This window comes from Corythoichthys intestinalis, chromosome 5, assembly GCF_030265065.1.
Source record: "Corythoichthys intestinalis isolate RoL2023-P3 chromosome 5, ASM3026506v1, whole genome shotgun sequence".
Classification (NCBI taxonomy): Eukaryota; Metazoa; Chordata; class Actinopteri; order Syngnathiformes; family Syngnathidae; genus Corythoichthys; species Corythoichthys intestinalis.
The window spans coordinates 16,259,286-16,277,880 of record NC_080399.1 but is presented as its reverse complement, the minus strand read 5'-3'; positions in this window follow the sequence as shown (position 1 = coordinate 16,277,880).

Sequence of the window (18,595 nt, the reverse complement as noted above, 5' to 3'; positions counted from 1 at the left end):
CAAGTTAAACGATGATTGACGCATGCTGCCCTTTGAAGTTTCAGCTTCCAGGCATCTTTGGCAAGATCAAATCTTAACATCTGTCAATCATCATTAACTTTAATAAGCAACTCCAGTGCACTGCCTGACCATGAAAAGGAGCAGGAGGGAGAGTGAGACCACATGATTGGATCGGGACAGCTAATCTGTATTTATTTATTTAATTTTTAATTAAATTTAAAAAAATAAAAAAAAAATTCAATGGACGGAGGGCGCAAATTTGAAGAGCAAAGAAGCGAGGGATCACTGTACTTTAATCTAGTCACAAATACATATTATGAGCTTTTCTCGAAACCTTCTACAGGTTTCAGACATTAAACAATTATATTGGGAATTTTGCCAGGTGTTTGTCGCGTCTGCCATTACATGTGTGTCTTTTTGCCACCTAACAAACTATATAAAGGATTAAAAAGGACTTTAAAGGATTAACATGAGATAACATTTCGTTTTGTTCAGGCATATGATTCAGGTATGTTTTGGCTTCCATTCCATTCCATTTCATGGTTGGCATTTGAACATGGGTGTTTATAATTTTCAGCTGGGATTTTTGCATGACAGTTCTACAGGAGTATTCTATGTTTTCATCTGTAAACCTCACATTTTTCTTCTTATTCAACTGGTTGGTTCTGCCTCACTTTCTTTTCCACGATTGATTCTTACAAAAGAACAAGATTGCAGGTTTCTCTAGGTGAAAGAGGAGAGGTGATTTTCCCAATGCGATGCGAGGCAGGTGGCTTGATCTCGATTGCCGCTTATCACGGCACTGCGAACGAGGCCCGTTGGCAGCATGTCATCAGTTTACACAGCTGCTGCAATTTGAAGGTAGTACTTTGAAAATGCTTCTCAGTGAGTGTTGGGAGTCAGGGCTGAATTTGAGTAAACGCTAAGCGTACTAAGTGAATGATCATGTGTCAGTTCCATTGATGATGTTAGATGTCCGAGCCATTGAACTGGGAGGGGCTGGCAGCGAATAATCAGAAGAGTAACTGTACACCTAGGTGCCCTGATCCCAACCTTTATGAAACTTTTGTATTAAAGATAGGGTTGTTCCGATCATGTTTTTTTGCTCCCGATCCAATCCCGATCGTTTTAGTTTGAGTATCTGCCGATCCCGATATTTCCCGATCCGATTGCTTTTTTTTGCTCCGATTCAATTCCAATCATTCCCGATAATTTTTCCCGAGCATATACATTTTGGCAATGCATTAAGAAAAAAATGAATAAAACTCGGACGAATATATACAGTGGGGTGAACAAGTATTTGATACACTGCCGATTTTGCTGGTTTTCCCACTTGCAAAGCATGTAGAGGTCTGTAATTTGTATCATAAGTTCTCTTCAACTGTGAGGGACAGAATCTAATACAAAAAAACAGAAAATCACATTGTATGATTTTTAAATAATAAATTTGCATTTAATACCATGAAATAAGTATTTGATACATCACAAAAATCGAACTTAATATTTGGTACAGATACCTTTGTTTGCTATTACAGATACCAAACGTTTCCTGTAGTCTATGACAAGGTTTGCACACACTGCAGCAGGGATTTTGGCCCACTCTTCCATGCAGATCTTCTCCAGAGCCTTCAGGTTTCGGGGCTGCCGCCGGGCAATACAGACTTTCAGCTCCCTCCATAGATTTTCTATCGGGTTCAGATCTGGTGACTGGCTAGGCCACTCCAGGACCTTAAGATGCTTCTCACGGAGCCACTCTTTAGTTGCCTTGGCTGTGTGCTTTGGGTCGTTGTCATGCTGGAAGACCCAGCCACGACCCATCTTCAGGGCTCTCACTGAAGGAAGGAGGTTGTCAGCCAAGATCTGGTGATACATAGCCCCATCCATCCTCCCCTCAATACGGTGCAGTTTTCCTGTACCCTTGGCAGAGAAGCAGCCCCAAAAAATGATGTTTCCTCCTCCGTGTTTCACGGTTGGGTGGTGTTCTTGGGGTTGTACTCATCCTTCTTTTTCCTCCAAACACGACGAGCCGAGTTTAGACCAAAAAGTTCCATTTTGGTCTCATCCGACCACATGACCTTCTCCCACTGCTCCTCTGGATCATCCAGATGGTCAGTGGCAAACGTCAGACGTGTCTGGACATGCACTGGCTTCAGCAGCAGGACCTTGCGTGCGTTGTAGGATTTTAATCCATGACGGCGCAATGTGTTTCCAATGGTTTTCTTTGAGACTGTGGTCCCAGCTCTCTTCAGGTCATTGACCAGGTCCTGCCGTGTAGTTCTGGGCTGATCCCTCACCTTCCTCATGATCAGTGATGCCCCACGAGGTGAGATGTTGCATGGAGCCCCAGAACGAGGCAGATTGACCATCCACTTGAACTTCTTCTATTTTCTAATAATCGCTCCAACAGTTGTTACCTTCTCACCAAGCTGCTTGCTTATTTTCCTGTAGCCCATCCCAGCCTTGTGCAGGTCTATTATTTTATCCCTGATGTCCTTACACAGCTCTTTGGTCTTGGCCATTGTGAAGAGGTTGGAGTTTGTTTGTTTATGAATGTGAACAGGTGTCTTTTATACAGGTAACAAGTTCAAACAGGTGCAGTTACTTCCGGTAATGAGTGGAGAACAGGAGGGGTTCTTAAAAAAGAACTAAAAGCCAAAATATTTACTAGTTGGTAATGTATCAAATACTTATTTCATGCAGTTAAATAAAAATTAATTATTTAAAAATTATAAAATGTTATTTTCTGGATTTTTGTATTAGAATCCGTCCCTCACAGTTGAAGAGAACTTATGATACAAATTACAGACCTCTACATGGCTTGCAAGTGGGAAAACCAGCAAAATCGGCAGTGTATCAAATACTTGTTCTCCCCACTGTACATTCAACATACAGTACATAAGTACTGTATTTGTTTATTATGACAATAAATCCTCAAGATGGCATTTACATTATTAACATTCTTTCTGTGAGAGGGATCCACGGATAGAAAGACTTGTGACTTTGTATATTGTGACTAAATATTGCCATCTAGTGTATTTGTTGAGCTTTCAGTAAATGATACTGTAGCCATGCCCAAATGCATGATGGGAAGTGGAACCATGACTGTGGATAGTGCTATCAATTGATATATCTTCTCTGCGCTGGGAAATAATATAAGGTGTTAAGAAAAAGATTTGCTACCTTGCTTCCCCACATTGCTTCCGATGATATTTCTAATCGTAGGGAGAGGGATTGTAAGGCTTTAGCCCAAGGGTGGGCAAACCGGTCCTCGAGGGCCGCAGTGGGTCCTGGTCTTTGTTCCAACTGACCTAGCACAGAGAGTTTAACCAATGAGGTTTCAGCAGAAATGAGAAGCACCTGTCTGCAATCGACTGATTGCACTTGTAAAACAGCAGATTGGTGAAAAGGCGTCCTCTTAATGGGTTGCAACAAAAACCGGCACCCACTGCGGCCCTTTGTGGAATAGTTTGCCCACCCCTGCTTTAGCCAATTAAAAAAAGGCTCCAAAGACTGCCAAAATTCACTCTACTCATTTTACGCTGCCTTTTATCTCTCTATATAGGTAAAACGGTGCCATTACAGATTGAGCGCGACAATGCGTGGGTGGGTTGTGCAGCGCATGCATTAATTGCGTTAAATATTTTAATGTGATACATTTTTTAAAAAATTAATTACCGCCGTTATCGGGATAAATTTGATAACCCTACCTTAAGCCTAAACTAAAGACTCTGGATGAGTGTAACATATTATGTTTGTAACGTTAAATACAATTAGAAAACGATTTGATTAAAAAATATATATATATATATATTAAAAAAAGGCATGGCCGATATTTTTTTGCAGATTCCGATACTTTGAAAATGACTTCATCGGACCCGATCGATCGGCACATCTCTAATTAAAGACTTTATTTTTTTAAAGCGACTTCCACCAAGTCTCCAAAGTGCACTGAGCTGAAAAGCCTCCATTTGCACATATTTTGATGGATAATGGATTGGAGAGTGTTTTAAAGCATGTTGAACGTGAGCAAAGATGACACAATAAAGAAGACCCTTACTTCTATCTGCTTCCAAGAAGCCTCTTGTGCTGTACAGCCTCCTGTCATTCTGTTTGTTAGTCCTGTGATGAATGTAGAACCGCTAAAAGAAAGTCTTCATCAGCACAACGTGTTAAAAAAAAAATGTAGCTGAAAAGAAAAACATCAACTGAAATGACCTTGGTTATCATAATTTAAACAATATTTCTCAAGCATGCAGATGACTAATAGCCAGCACAGTGTAGCCAAATATTCCTGACGCCATAGAAGGACAACATGTCATGTTAATCATAATTATCACTGTTATTCATAATTAACACTCCTACCAGGCTGTCGTCAACTGGAAATGATACCACTGTAAGTCTATTTAAGTTAAGGCAATGATGTCCAAAACTGCATGTGAGCGTGCCAAAAGCAGTTAGCAAACAATTCCACGCGGGCGCTAATCTGTCCCCACGCTATCATGCCACCGCAGGCAGCACCACGCAACAAAGGCCCAATCAAGTCGCTCCTATTCTGGTCTGAGCCGGGTTTCCTCTAATAGCCACTTATCATGTTTGTTCTGACATTTCCGACATGAAGCACCTGGCAAAGCACATAGGCCTATCGTGAAGAGCGAAATTAGACACATTCATGCAGAACTTCTCAATAAGGTTACCAAAATATTAGAAAAGGTCTTGCATTTGACCTTTATTGTTACTTTACTGTTTCAGTGATGTAAAAGCGGAAGCGTTATTAGCATTAATGCTAGCAGTGCAATTGGGTCCTCCAGTGATTTGAAAGTATTGGCATTCGGTAAACATAACATTCCAAATAAATAGAGTAAATTGGCATTTTGGTTTGAAAGTCCTTCAAAGGCACATTGTTTGACAATTTGCTATCAAATTCAAACGAGAAACACAGAAACGACAACAAAAAAAGACTTTCAGCTCCGTTTTGCTGGAAGCCCTTCCTTGTTGTAATGGATTAAATGTTTAGGAAAGTCGATGGCACGTAAACATGATCATTATTAACTGCCTTAATGAACCTATTGCAAAGGCCCACCCTCCTGTAAAACTCAATCAACCTGAGGCTCTTTAAAATGGCATACCGCAAGCAACACGTCACTTCCACTTAGAGCTGCACATATGGATTATTTTAGTGGTCGATTAATCGATGAACTAGTTAGTTCGAATAATCGAGTAATCGGATAAGGAACATGAAAAATTAAAATACCTGAGCTGAGCCTCAAACGGTATAATTTTTTTTTTTTTTTAAATGAGGATCTATGTACAACAAAAGAACAATCGGGTAACTTAAATAGCAAAAGTCCGCTAGCTTTAACGCTATAAAATGCTACAATTTTTTTTACAATGTTCTTAAATAATGGTTCAGACAAATATTCCGTTAAAAAATGGTTAAATGTACCTATAATCTAAGATATGAATACATTAAAAAACATTAGCTCAAACAAAAGCTTTGTTTACGTTGGTCTTAACAGGTAGCAGTTGGATTCAGCCATGTGAAATGAGGCAGACCAGATACCAGTGTATCCACCCTAATCAATAAAACTAAATGCAAACACTCTCAAAATAAACCATTACAACGCCACTTTAATTAAACGAATACTCGAAGCAACAAAATTTAATTCGAATATCTTTTTCTAATCGAATACTCGAGTTAATCCATTAATCGTTGCAGCACTACTTACGCTCATTAATATTCATGACGTTAGCTACTGTTGCTAAGGGGGGACATGCCACCGTTTGTCCCTAATAGGAAATGAATGGAAATCGTGTACGAAGAAGATGTTTACAGAGCTAAACCTACCAATTCTCTCCGAAAATGATGTCGCTGGTGCCAAATTCACTGGAAAAGATGCGGAAGAACATAAAAATGTTCAGTTAAAGAGATGGCTTGAGTGTCGAGGGCTGAAAAAGACGGAAAAAAAGAGCCGGCCTAAGCATTGCCTTAGCTTTTTTATCGACACCTTTTTCTTACGCGACTGACAATGACATTCTCCTGTTTCAACAAGCTGTCCTTTACCACCAGCCCTGTTTTTCTTATATATTATATCCTCTGGTTGTGCTACATCTCTGACCGTTCTTGGGGGTAATTTACGCGACTGACAATGACATTCTCCTGTTTCAACAAGCTATCCTTCACCAACAGCCCTGTCTTTCTTATATATTATATCCTCTGGTTGTCCTACGTCTCTGACCGTTCTTGGGTGAAATTTACTATATTGGCACGAATATAAGACGGCCCTGATTATAAGACGGCCCCCATCTTTTTCAAGAAAGTTTGAAAAAAGACTTTTTGAACACCAAATTAATTTTTATACAGACAATAATTACAGTACATCCGAAACAAATGATTATAACAATATATTTGAGAGAAAAAAACGTGATTTTGCCTCATTCAAATCTTAATATCTGAACATTTAAATATTTAAACTAAAGTGCAATCACAATCGTAAATGAATGGCTTCTGGTTTTTGAAATGTAAACAAACCAATCTATTGTGATAAAACAACAAAATTGCAATAACTGCATTAACCATCAAAGTGAAGTCTAACTGTAACTGTAGTCTTGAAACAAATCTGAATAAGGAAAAACATTAAGCAATATCAGCAATAAAATAATGCAAACTGGTTAAACTTAAGAGTAGATGAGATCTATCATGACAGAACCTCGCTTCAATGATATCTGGCACCATCTAGCGTCGTGAATAGGTATAATGTCTAGACCGTGAATATAAGACGATCCCCTCTTTTTCAGTCTTGTTTCAATGTAAAAAAACACCGTCTTCTATTCGGCCCAATACGGTAGTTAGTTTTGTGTAGCGATCGCAAATGCTTGTCAGTGACAGCCAACGAACACTTTTAATTCTTTCATTGATAACAAATTTTAATTTTATAATTTATTTGCACTTCCCCCTTACTAAAGTTGCTTTTTTTTACAACAGAAAAGGCAACTGGCAGTCAGATAGCAGTTGAATTCTTTTCAGGTCATTCATTGTCGGACAGAAGCAGCACGGCACAACGTCACATTAAAAAATATGTTAAAAATATCAAAATGGCTTACCTCTTTGTCCTCTAAAAGGCCATACCAACCCAATAAAATGTTTACTGCATATGAAATGTGAATGGCTTCACCCTGGCTTCACCTAGCTGGCGTTAAAACGTCCGCGCAAGTTGATTAATTCTTTACATTTTTTCCTCCGAGTTTTGGTTTCGGGAAAAGTATGAAGAAGCATCCTTCATATGTCGTAATGTCTAAAGTCGTTTCTACATGTTCCAAAAAAAGCAATGTGTGATCGGCATGTTCGTTTATTACTGGAGAAAAGTAGCAGAATTAACATTGTTTCTATGCGAGGGCGGGTCTATAATGTCCCACTGTTGCTTTACTTCCGCTTTACGATGCGACGTCACGGTCTAAAAATAGCATGCGTACGGTACGCCATTCTCTCAGTGACAGTGATTGACTGAACAAACGATTTATGGATGATAGCAGGAGTTCAAATTTCTGAATTTGAACGACCAAAACTGGCAATAAAGCTGTTTTGTTTTTGTTGTTGTTTTTTTTAATGTAATGTTTTCTGGGGTTTTTTCTAAATGAATTTTGTCTAAAAGTAGACAGAGAGGGTCGCAGTATACAGTGGAGCGGAACAGTGGGGCGAATAAGTATTTAGTCAACCACTAATCGTGCAAGTTCTCCCACTTGAAAATATTAGAGAGGCCTGTAATTGTCAACATGGGTAAACCTCAACCATGAGAGACAGAATGTGGGAAAAAAAACAGAAATTCACACTGTTTGATTTTTAAAGAATTTATTTGCAAATCATGTTGGAAAATAAGTGTTTGGTCAATACCATAAGTTCATCTCAATTCTTTGTTATGTACCCTTTGTGGCAATAACGGAGGCCAAACGTTTTCTGTAACTTTTCACAAGCTTTTCATACTCTGTTGCTGGTATTTTGGCCCATTCCTCCATGCAGATCTCCTCTAGAGCAGTGATGTTTTGGGGCTGTTGTTGGGCAACACGGACTTTCAACTCCCTCTGCAGATTTTCTATGGGGTTGAGACCTGGAGACTGGCTATGGCACTCCAGGACCTCTAAATGCTTCTTACGAAGCCACTTCTATGTTGCCCTGGCTGTATGTTTATGGGATCATTGTCATGATGAAAGACCCAGCCACGTCTCATCTTCAATGCCCTTGCTGATGGAAGGAGATTTTCACTCAAAATCTCTAGATACATGGCCCCATTCATTATTTTCTTTACGCACATCAGTCGTCCTGGTCCCTTTGCAGAAAAACAGCCCCAAAGCATGATGTTTCCACCCCCATGCTTCACAGTGGGTATGGTGCAATTCAGTATTCTTTTTCCTCCAAAGAAGAGAACCTGTGTTTCTACCAAAAAGTTCTATTTTGGTTTCATCTGACCATAGCACATTCTCCCAGTCCTTTTCTGGATCATCCAAATGCTCTCTAGCGAACCGCAGACGGGCCTGGACGTGTACTTTCTTCAGCAGGGGGACACGTCTGGCAGTGCAGGATTTGAGTCCCTGGCGGGGCATTGTGTTACTGATAGTAGCCTTTGTTACTGTGGTCCCAGCTCTCTCTAGGTCATTCACTAGGTCCCCCAATGTGGTTCTGGGATTTTTGCTCCCCGTTCTTGTTATCGTTTTCCGTTCTTGTTATCGTTTTGATGCCATGAGGAGGGAGTTGAAAGCCCGTGTTGCCCAACGACAGCAAAGTAAGGCGATCAGCAGATTTGTAGTTTTTGTAGTTTTTTTTTTTTATTGTGGCAGGGTTCCTGCCACCCTTCTCAATGTTAATTAGTGCCAGTTAAAGTGATACAGATCCCCTCAAGGTATATAAGAGGTGTCATTCAACTAGTTGTCAGTCGACATATTATCACAAATGTTATGAAAATATAAACTCAAGGTTGAAAAGTTCCCTATTGTTGCTTTAATACAAAAAAAAAATCATTTTTCTCATACAAAAAGAAATAATTAAAGGGCGGTTATCGGGCCGGCCAGCTCTTCCAATGAGGTATCCATTTTTTTTTTCCCAGAGAGTTGGTAACCTTAACTGCAGGCCCGACAATAGCAGACCGCTACAGTTTATTGCTGTGTTTCCACAGTACCCCACACGTGAATATTATTTCTAAAATGTGAGCATGCATTAATTAGCTTTCTTCCAAGGATATTCAGCAACACAGTCAATGTCCCAAAGGCATTCGCAATCATGAACTGCTTGACTCTCGGTGTTAGTCTATACAAACATAACACACACTTCAACATTAATGAATATGTCTGAGCAGATTATCTGTCAAATGATACTGTTCACATCACAAAAGTAATTATTGGATGAGGGGAAAAAATGACAAACAATTCCAAGCTTCACATGTTTCATGTACATACTAATTGATGTGTCTGTTCCGTGAATAAAAATGACTGTGCAATTGACAGCAACGATCCATTTCAACTGGGAGGTACAGCCAGTGAATCGCAAAAAGCAGCCAATAAGCATATTTAAGACTCTGTACCTATACTAGTTTCATGTCGAAAGACTTATAAGTCCCTCTTTTAATGGATAATTGGCGTACTTAATCAGTGTACATACTGGCATCTTGCACACTGCAAATTTATAACTTCTTAATCAGATTATTTTTCTTAAATATAGTCCAATGATTTTCTCCATCTTGTTTCGAGTGTTAAATATTATTTAACAGAATGTGCTTATTCCAGTTACTTTGAGTAAACGTTACTTTTTGTTCTTATTAAGCCCATACATCTCAAATTTGGTAATTTTTCACCTTCATCTTTCGTGGCAAGCCAAACCCACTTAGAGTGTTTGTTGCCAAAAAGCTCAATCTTGGTCTCACACAAAAATACACACAGTCCCAGGCTTCAACTGGGACTGTGTGCTTTGGTCAGATGAGACCAAGATTGAGCTTTTTGGCAACAAACACTCTAAGTGGGTCTGGCGTGCCACGAAAGATGCGCATGCTGAAAATCACCTCATACCCACTGTGAAGTATGGGGGTGGGTCAGTAATGCTGTGGGGCTGTTTCGCTTCCAAAGGCCCTGGGAACCTTGTTAGGGTGCATGGCATCGTGAATGCTTTGAAATACCAGGACATTTTAAATCAAAATCTGTTGCCCTCTGCCAGAAAGCTGAAGATTGGTTGTCACTGGGTCTTTCAGCAAGACAATGACCCTAAACATATGGCCAAATCTACACAGAAATGGTTCACCAGACACAAAATAGAGCTCCTCCCATGGCCATCTCAGTCCCCAGACCTTGTTTTGTTGGCAAAAGGGGGTTGTACAAAGTATTAACACCATGGGTGCTAATAATTGTGACACACATTATTTGACGTCAAATAATTTTTTCTTTATGTGGGATTTTTTCCCCCACTGAATGAATGCACTTGTATTGAATGTTGGATTTTTCTCTTTTTTCCATTAAGGTCCCATATTATTTGAATAAAAAGAAAATAATTAGAAGCTAAAAAACACATATTTTTAAGGGGTGCCAATAATTATGGAGGGCACTGTAAGTACACCCCTTTGAAAAAAGGTACATCCCTACATGTCCAAATGGAGAACTGCTTGTCATTTTCCCTCCAAAATGTCATGTGTCTCGTTACAGGAGTGCTGTCAGCATTGCTGCAAAGATTGAAGAGGTGGAGGGGTCAGCCCGTTAGTGCTCAGATCATATGTTGCACTCTACATCAAATTGGTGTGCATGGCTGTCACCCCAGGAGGAAGCCTCTTCCGAAGACTGTACTCAAGAAAGCCCGGAAACAGTTTGCTGAAGACATGTCAACAAAGCACATGGATTACTGGAACCATGTCCTATGGTCTGATGAAATAGGCGGGCTTTCTTGTGTACCGTCTTCAGAAGAGGCTTCCTCCTGGGGTGACAGCCATGCACACCAATTTGATGTAGTGTATGGTGTATGGTCTGAGCACTAACAGGCCGACCCCCCCCACCTCTTCAATCTCTGCAGCAATGCTGACAGCACTCCTGTAACGAGTCACATGACATTTTGGAGGGAAAATGTCAAGCAGTACTCAATTTGGACATTTAGGGATGTACGATTTTCAGTGGGGTGTACTCACTTTTCTTGCCAAGGGTTTAGATATTAATGGCTATATTGAGTTATTTTGAGGGGAAAACAAATTAACTATTATATAAGCTGCACACAGACTACTTTTCATTGTGTCAAAGTGTCATTTTGTCAGTGTTGTCCCATGAAAAGATATACTTAAACATCTGCGGAAATGCGAGGGGTGTACTCGCTTTTGTGATACACTGTATTTGTTGCAAAAGGTATTTTTGTAAATAACATGGTCACCGCCTGACACCTTGCTTGCTACCAGGTCACGTTAAATAAGGCGTTATTGGAACGGAAAAGTTAATTGGAGCCGTTAAAGGTGACGTTAACATGGAGATAAAACGAAATTAGCTATTTTTTCTTTACAAAAATAGCAACATTTTCTAAAAATTTAATTGGAGGTTGAAAATGAAAATGATTATGATATTTTATAATAGTACCTAGCGAGGAAAAGACCATGGAGAACTTAAAATAGGTAAGACAGCTTGCATTGTAACCATATTATTGTTTGTTGTTGCTGCTGAGCTGCTGCTGTGCATAGTGCTGTTGGATATTCCTGTGCAGTTTATTAGAGTGTTGTGAAAAATGGGTGTTAACCCTTAGATGCATAAGTGGGTCAAAAATGACATGGTGAGGTTGTTTTCTTGAAATATCTTCGGAATGAAAAATTGTTATCAATTCATTTTCCAGGTATTCCTCAAAAAACATGTTTTTGATGTAATGCCATTCAAATTTTTGATGAACTTTTTATACATTTGAAGAAATTGTAATTTTTGTATTACTACCCTACTCTTCCACAAGTGAGTCAAAAATGACCCACATGCATTTTCTATGGAATCCAATGGGAATCTTTCATTCTTATCAACTTTGGCTGTCAGGAATAAATTTACCGTGGGGCACACAGACTAGGTATGTAAAAAGTGACATCCCTTAAGAAGATTATTTTAAATAGAAAGAGCTGATACGTGTACAGTAAGTATTATGTCCATATAGTATTTTGTGTGTGTGTCTTTTATGACTCTTAAACCGAGGCTCAATTAACCTTTTAGTTTTCAAATGTGTTTGTGTCATTGCGCAGTCTAGCTGCGGGGATTTCCATTATAATACATGGGCACTTTTACTTCCAATACAAAAACTTCAACACATACTGTAGATGAAATAGAGCGCTGTCTTTGTAGTAGCCTAGTAGTAGTATTTCAACTATCCAGCGTGCGTGCGTACTGTCATTGTGCACGACTTGTATGGAGAAAAAGTGTGAGCATGACAAATTTTGACCGAAACGCCTGTTTTAGGATGGGACAGACAAAATAAGGTCCTCAGCACCCCCTTCTGTGAGTGACTTCCAGCGCCCCTGCTGGCAGATAATTTCACTCATTTCTAGGAGATATACAGTCCTACTCACAAAAAATTGCATATTGTGCTAAAGCTATTTTTTTCTGTAATGTACTGATAAACATTAGACTTTCATATATTTTAAGAATTATTACACACAACTGAAGTAGTTCAAGCCTTTCATTGTTTTGATATTGATGATTTTGGCAAAAGAAATCAAGAAAAACCAAAAATCCCTATCTCAAAAAATTAGCATATCATGAAAAGGTACTGTAAAGAAGCTACTCACCTAATCATCTGAATCAACGAATTAACTCAAAACCCTTGCGAAAGATTCCTGAGGCTTTTAAAAACTCCCAGCCTGGTTCATTACTCAAAACCGCAATCACGGCCAAGACTACTGACCTGACTGCTGTCCAGAAGGCCATCATTGACATCCTCAAGCAAGAGGCTAAGACACAGAAAGAAATTTCTGAGCGAATAGGCTGTATCAAGGCACCTTAGTGTGAAGTCTGTGGGAAGGAAAAAGTGTGGCAGGAAACGCTGCACAACCAGAAGAGGTGACCGCACCCTGAGAAAGATTGTGGAGAAGGGCCGATTCCAGACCTTGGAGGACCTGCAGAAACAGTGGACTGAGTCTGGAGTACAAACATCCAGAGCCACCGTGCAAAGGCGTGTGTGAAACAGCGGCAGAAGCGCCTGACTTGGGCTACAGAGAAGCAGCACTGGACTGTTGCTCAGTGGTCCAAAGTACTTTTTTCAGATGAAAGCAAATTTCGCATGTCATTCGGGAATCAAGGTGCCAGAGTTTGAAGGAAGACTGGGGAGAAGGAGATGCCAAAATGCCTTAAGTCCAGTGTCAAGTACCCACAGTCAGTGACGATCTGGGGTGCCATGTCAGCTGCTGGTGTTGGTCTACTGTGTTTTATCAAGGGCAGGGTCAATGCAGCTAGCCATCAGGAGATTTTGGAGCACTTCATGCTTCCATCTGCTGAAAAGCTTTATGGAGATAAAGATTTCATTTTCCAGCACGACCTGGCACCTGCTCACAGTGCCAAAACCACTGGTAAATGGTTTACTGACCATGACATTACTGTGCTCAATTGGTCTGCCAACTCTCCTGACCTGAACCCCTATCGAGAATATGTGGGATATTTTGAAGAGGAAGTTGAGAGACACCAGACCCAACACTGTGGATGAGCTTAAGGTTGCTATCGAAGCATCCTGGGCCTCCATAACACCTCAGCAGTGCCACAGGCCGATTGCCTCCATGCCACGCCGCATTGAAGCAGTCATTTCTGCAAAAGGATTCCCGACCAAGTATTGAGTGCATAGCTGATATAATTAATTGAAGATTGACTTTTTTTGTATTAAAAACACTTTTTTGTATTGGTCGAATGAAATATGCTAATTTTTTTAGATAGGGATTTTTGTTTTTCTTGACTTTTTTGCCAAATTCATCCATATTAAAACAATAAAAGGCTTGAACTACTTCAGTTGTGTGTAATGAATCTAAAATATATGAAAGTCTAATGTTTATTAGTACATTACAGGAAATAAGGAACTTTAGCACAATATTCTAATTTTTTTAGAAGGACTAGTACATACCCCAAAAACAAGGAAATTTAACTAGTTCTATGGGGGTGTTTTTGCAGTGTACCTGTCAATTCTTTGTCGAGAATGTGGAAGCTGTCTACGTAATTGGAATTCTGGGGGGGTGGGGGGCAAATTTGAATTGATTCAACACCATGACAAACTGACAGAACGAAGCAGAGGAAAATTACCAGCAGCACTTAACCCAAAACCTTATCGTATATTGATCTCACGCAATATAAGCATTGGTAATGCAAAGAAGGACTGTTCATATTATCAATGCTGCCATTTGCCACTCATGGCATGCGTCATGGTCTTGATTTGATTTTAATTGGGAACACACTTTTACTGCTCATCAAACACAACACGGCTGTTACGCAAACACCGTGACCACTGACCCACAATCAACCCTGCTGTGACGTGCTCATAATCCATTGTTCTCATTAGTGTCTTTTCACTGTTTACTCGCACTTTTTCGATAGAGACCTCATATCCTGACTCCCTTCTCGAAATGTCGTAAAGGATGGCAAATATTGATCATCTGCAATATGATGAGGTTCACGTCTTGACCAGATTCTGATGAGATATTTTCTTATTGCTCGTCTTGAGCCGTGATGCGTGGCCTGAATATTACATAAGCAGCTTGCCTTATGTAAATTTGTTTCATCAAGAGACAGTAAACGCTTTCCCTGCCTATTTGTAAAATACTAATGACAATTTTGATGAATTTCTACTGTATGATTGATTTTACAGTATCTGTGCATTAAAACTCACAGTAGTTTTATGATTTTTTTTTTTTTTTTTTTTTAGATTTGGCATTTAGGTCTTATTAAAGCAAATGCACTTACAATTAGGGTTGTTCCGATCATGTTTTTTTTGCTACCGATCCCGATCGTTTTAGTTTGAGTATCTGCCGATCCCGATATTTCCCGATCCGATTCCTTTTTTTTTTGCTCCCGATTCAATTCCAATCATTCCCGATAATTTTTCCTGATCATATACATTTTGGCAATGCATTAAGAAAAAAATGAATAAAACTCGGACAAATATATACATTCAACATACAGTACATAAGTACTGTATTTGTTTATCATGACAATAAATCCTCAAGATGGCATTTACATTATTAACATTCTTTCTGTGAGAGGGATCCACGGATAGAAAGACTTGTAATTCTTAAAGGATAAATGTGACTTTGTATATTGTGACTAAATATTGCCATCTAGTGTATTTGTTGAGCTTTCAGTAAATGATACTGTAGCCATCTGTTCTGCCCAAATGCATGATGGGAAGTGCACCCATGACTGTGCGTAGTGGTACCAATTGATATATCTTCTCTGCGTTGGGAAATAACATAGGGTGTTAAGAAAAAGATCAATTACTACCTTTCTTCCCCACATTGCTTCCCACGATGTTTCTAATCGTAGGGAGAGGAATTGTAAGGCTTTAGCCAATTAAAAAAGGCTCAAAAAGCTGCCAAAATTTACTCTACTCATTTTACTCTGCCTTTTAGCTCTATATATAGGTGAATCGGCGCCATTACAGATTGAACGCGACAATGCGTGAGTGGGCCGTGCAGCGCATGCATTAATTGTGTTAAATATTTTAACGTGATAAATTAAAAAAAAAAATTAATTACCGCCGTTAACGGGATAAATTTGATAACCCTACCTTAAGCCTAGACTAAAGACTCTGGATGAGTGTAAAATATTATGTCTGTAACGTTAAATACAATTAGAAAACGATTTATTTAAAAAAATATATATATATATATTTAAAAAAGGCATGTCCGATATTTTTTTGTCGATTCCGATACTTTGAAAATGACGTGATCGGCATCCCGATCAATCGGGACATCTCTACCTACAATAATATAATTCAATGCAATATTTTTCTAAAGACAAGAACATTTAAGAAGCAGTGTTCTAATTTTATGCAATCATTAAAAACATCAGAAATTCAGTTTTGCTTTGAAGCACAATCATATCGTTGCCATAGCTTTTTCTGAGGATTGTACAGTTACAGTACATAATTTTGACAGTGCTGTCTGTATATCAGGGGTCCCCAAACTTTTTCCTGTGAGGGCCACATAACTTCTCCCTTCTCTGATAAGGGGCCGGGGTGAGTTTGTAAGAGAAAAAGTGTGACGATTGCAGGAGTGCCTAAATGTAAAAATTTATTGTTTTTCAGAAAGCCACAATCAAATAACTAGTGATGGGACGAAATGGGCCGAGGTTCCGAAGCTTGTGTCGAGTAATGGGAGGGGTGTTTCCACGAGGCTTGTAGCGAGGCGTGCGTCATTTCGGCAGAACCCGGAAATGATGACGTGAGAAGCCTCGCCGGCCGGCTGAAGCTGATATATGCTTCGGAAGTGATCCGACGTTCGGCGCGCATTGCAAACACAGTAGCCTACAGACTACGGTATAAATTGGTTGCAAAACGCAATGGCGATCGCCTGTTATCTCACATTTTGTGCATTTCGGGCTCCTGTACTTGTTACATGATCTGTGCGCAACAGTGCAACCAGTGCAATCTTTTTTCGAGCCTTGTCCTTTGCTTGCGATGGAAATTGCGCAAAAAAAAAAAGCGATCCTCCCCTGTATGGGAACATTTTCATTTGATTGCTTTCAATAAGGTAAGGGAGAAGAACTACATTAATATAAATGTGAGTGTGTGTACCTATCTGAACCAAACATCAACAGAATGAACAATCCATTAGTGTACTGGGAGGCACAAAAGAATACCTACCCAAATTTATAAAAACTGACACTCACATTTATCAGCACCCCAGCTTCATCTGTGCCTTGTGAAAGAAGAATATTTTCTAAAGCTGGTGAAATATTGTCCAAAAAAAAGAAACCGTTTAAAGCCAGCCACTGTGGGAAAGCTATTATTTCTCAACAAAAATGAATAACAAATTATCCTTAGTACTTGTTTTGTTATTTTTGTTTTGTTATTTTGTTCACATACTAAATTACTAACATAAGCACATTCATATCTTTCTCATAATCAAATAACCATTGAATTCTTAACAATGTTGACCTCTTGGGCTTGTAGACCACTTGATGGCGCCATAGAGTAAATGAAGCACAATGAAGCTTTGCTACATGTGCAAACCAATTGGCTGCATAGCTTCATTGCTTCATAAGGCTTCATTTGGCCATCACTACAAATAACCCTTTCTGGATTCTTCATGGAACAAAAGTAAATAATATAATATAATATAATATAATATAATATAATATAATATAATATAATAACACTATTAATTCTCAGAAAAAGCCAGGAAATGAATAACACAGGTAAAAAAAAACTTTAAAAATATTTTTAAAATTCTACAGAGGGCCGGACCAAATGTGGAGGCGGGCCGTATCCGGCCCGCGGGCCATAATTTGGGGACCCCTGCTGTATATGGTGTAAATTGATACATACTAAAAATAAAACAACATTTTTATAAAGTTCAGATGTTTGAACTCAGTAATCGTGTTTTTAGCTAAGGCTGTCAACTTTTTTTTTTTCATGGGCCAATTGTAGTTATTATGGTCTTCATTGGAGTGCCTTTGTGAGAGAATACAATAAATGCTCTCATATCACATATACAGTGTATCGTATATACCCAACATTTTGATGGAAAACTCTTTTTGTTAGAGTTGTTTGATAATGACTTTTTTCATCTTTAACCGATACCCCAATATTGTCCAACTCCAAAATACCGATATCAAACCGATATATGCTGTTGTGGACTTAACACATCACGGCTAATTGTATTATAATGCCCCACTGGATGCTTTTATAATGATAAATGTAACAACTTCAAGGTTTTCCAAATAAACATTTTGTGAAAATAAGAACAACCACAAATGAAGTTATGAAAAAGTGTCTACCGCAATTTCCCGAAGATAACGCGCACTTTTTTTCCCCCAAAATCAACTTGTAAAATCATGGTGCGCATTATAAACGGGTGCATGGATGGAGACAGAAATATATATACATATACATACATACATACATATACATATATATATATATATATATATATATATATATATATATATATATATATATATATATACATATATAAACCAATTGTTTTTTTTTTTTTTTTTTATTGACACGGCCACGTTGTGTTGAAGAAACGTATGCGGCGACCCGTTGCCAACCATTACGGTACGTGACGTCCAGTGACGTGCGGTGAGGTTCGTGGTTGGTGAGGCACTGACTCCTTAAGTGTCAGATTTACAAATATATAAACCAAAAAGGGTAGCTTATTCAATGAACTACTGGTTATTTCATATCTCATCAGCATTGTTCACAAAACACACACACACGGTACATATTACAGATACGTAAAGGTAGAAAATAACATGCAATTGCGCTACACTCTCCATGTGTTGGAATTTCCATCGCAAGTCTTTAGTTCATACAACATAAATGAGTACAGAGTGGTGTACAAAACCACAGATTTCAATTTTGACCTTTTGTGAAATATTCAGTTGTTTTTAAAACTTGAATCTGATACTTAAA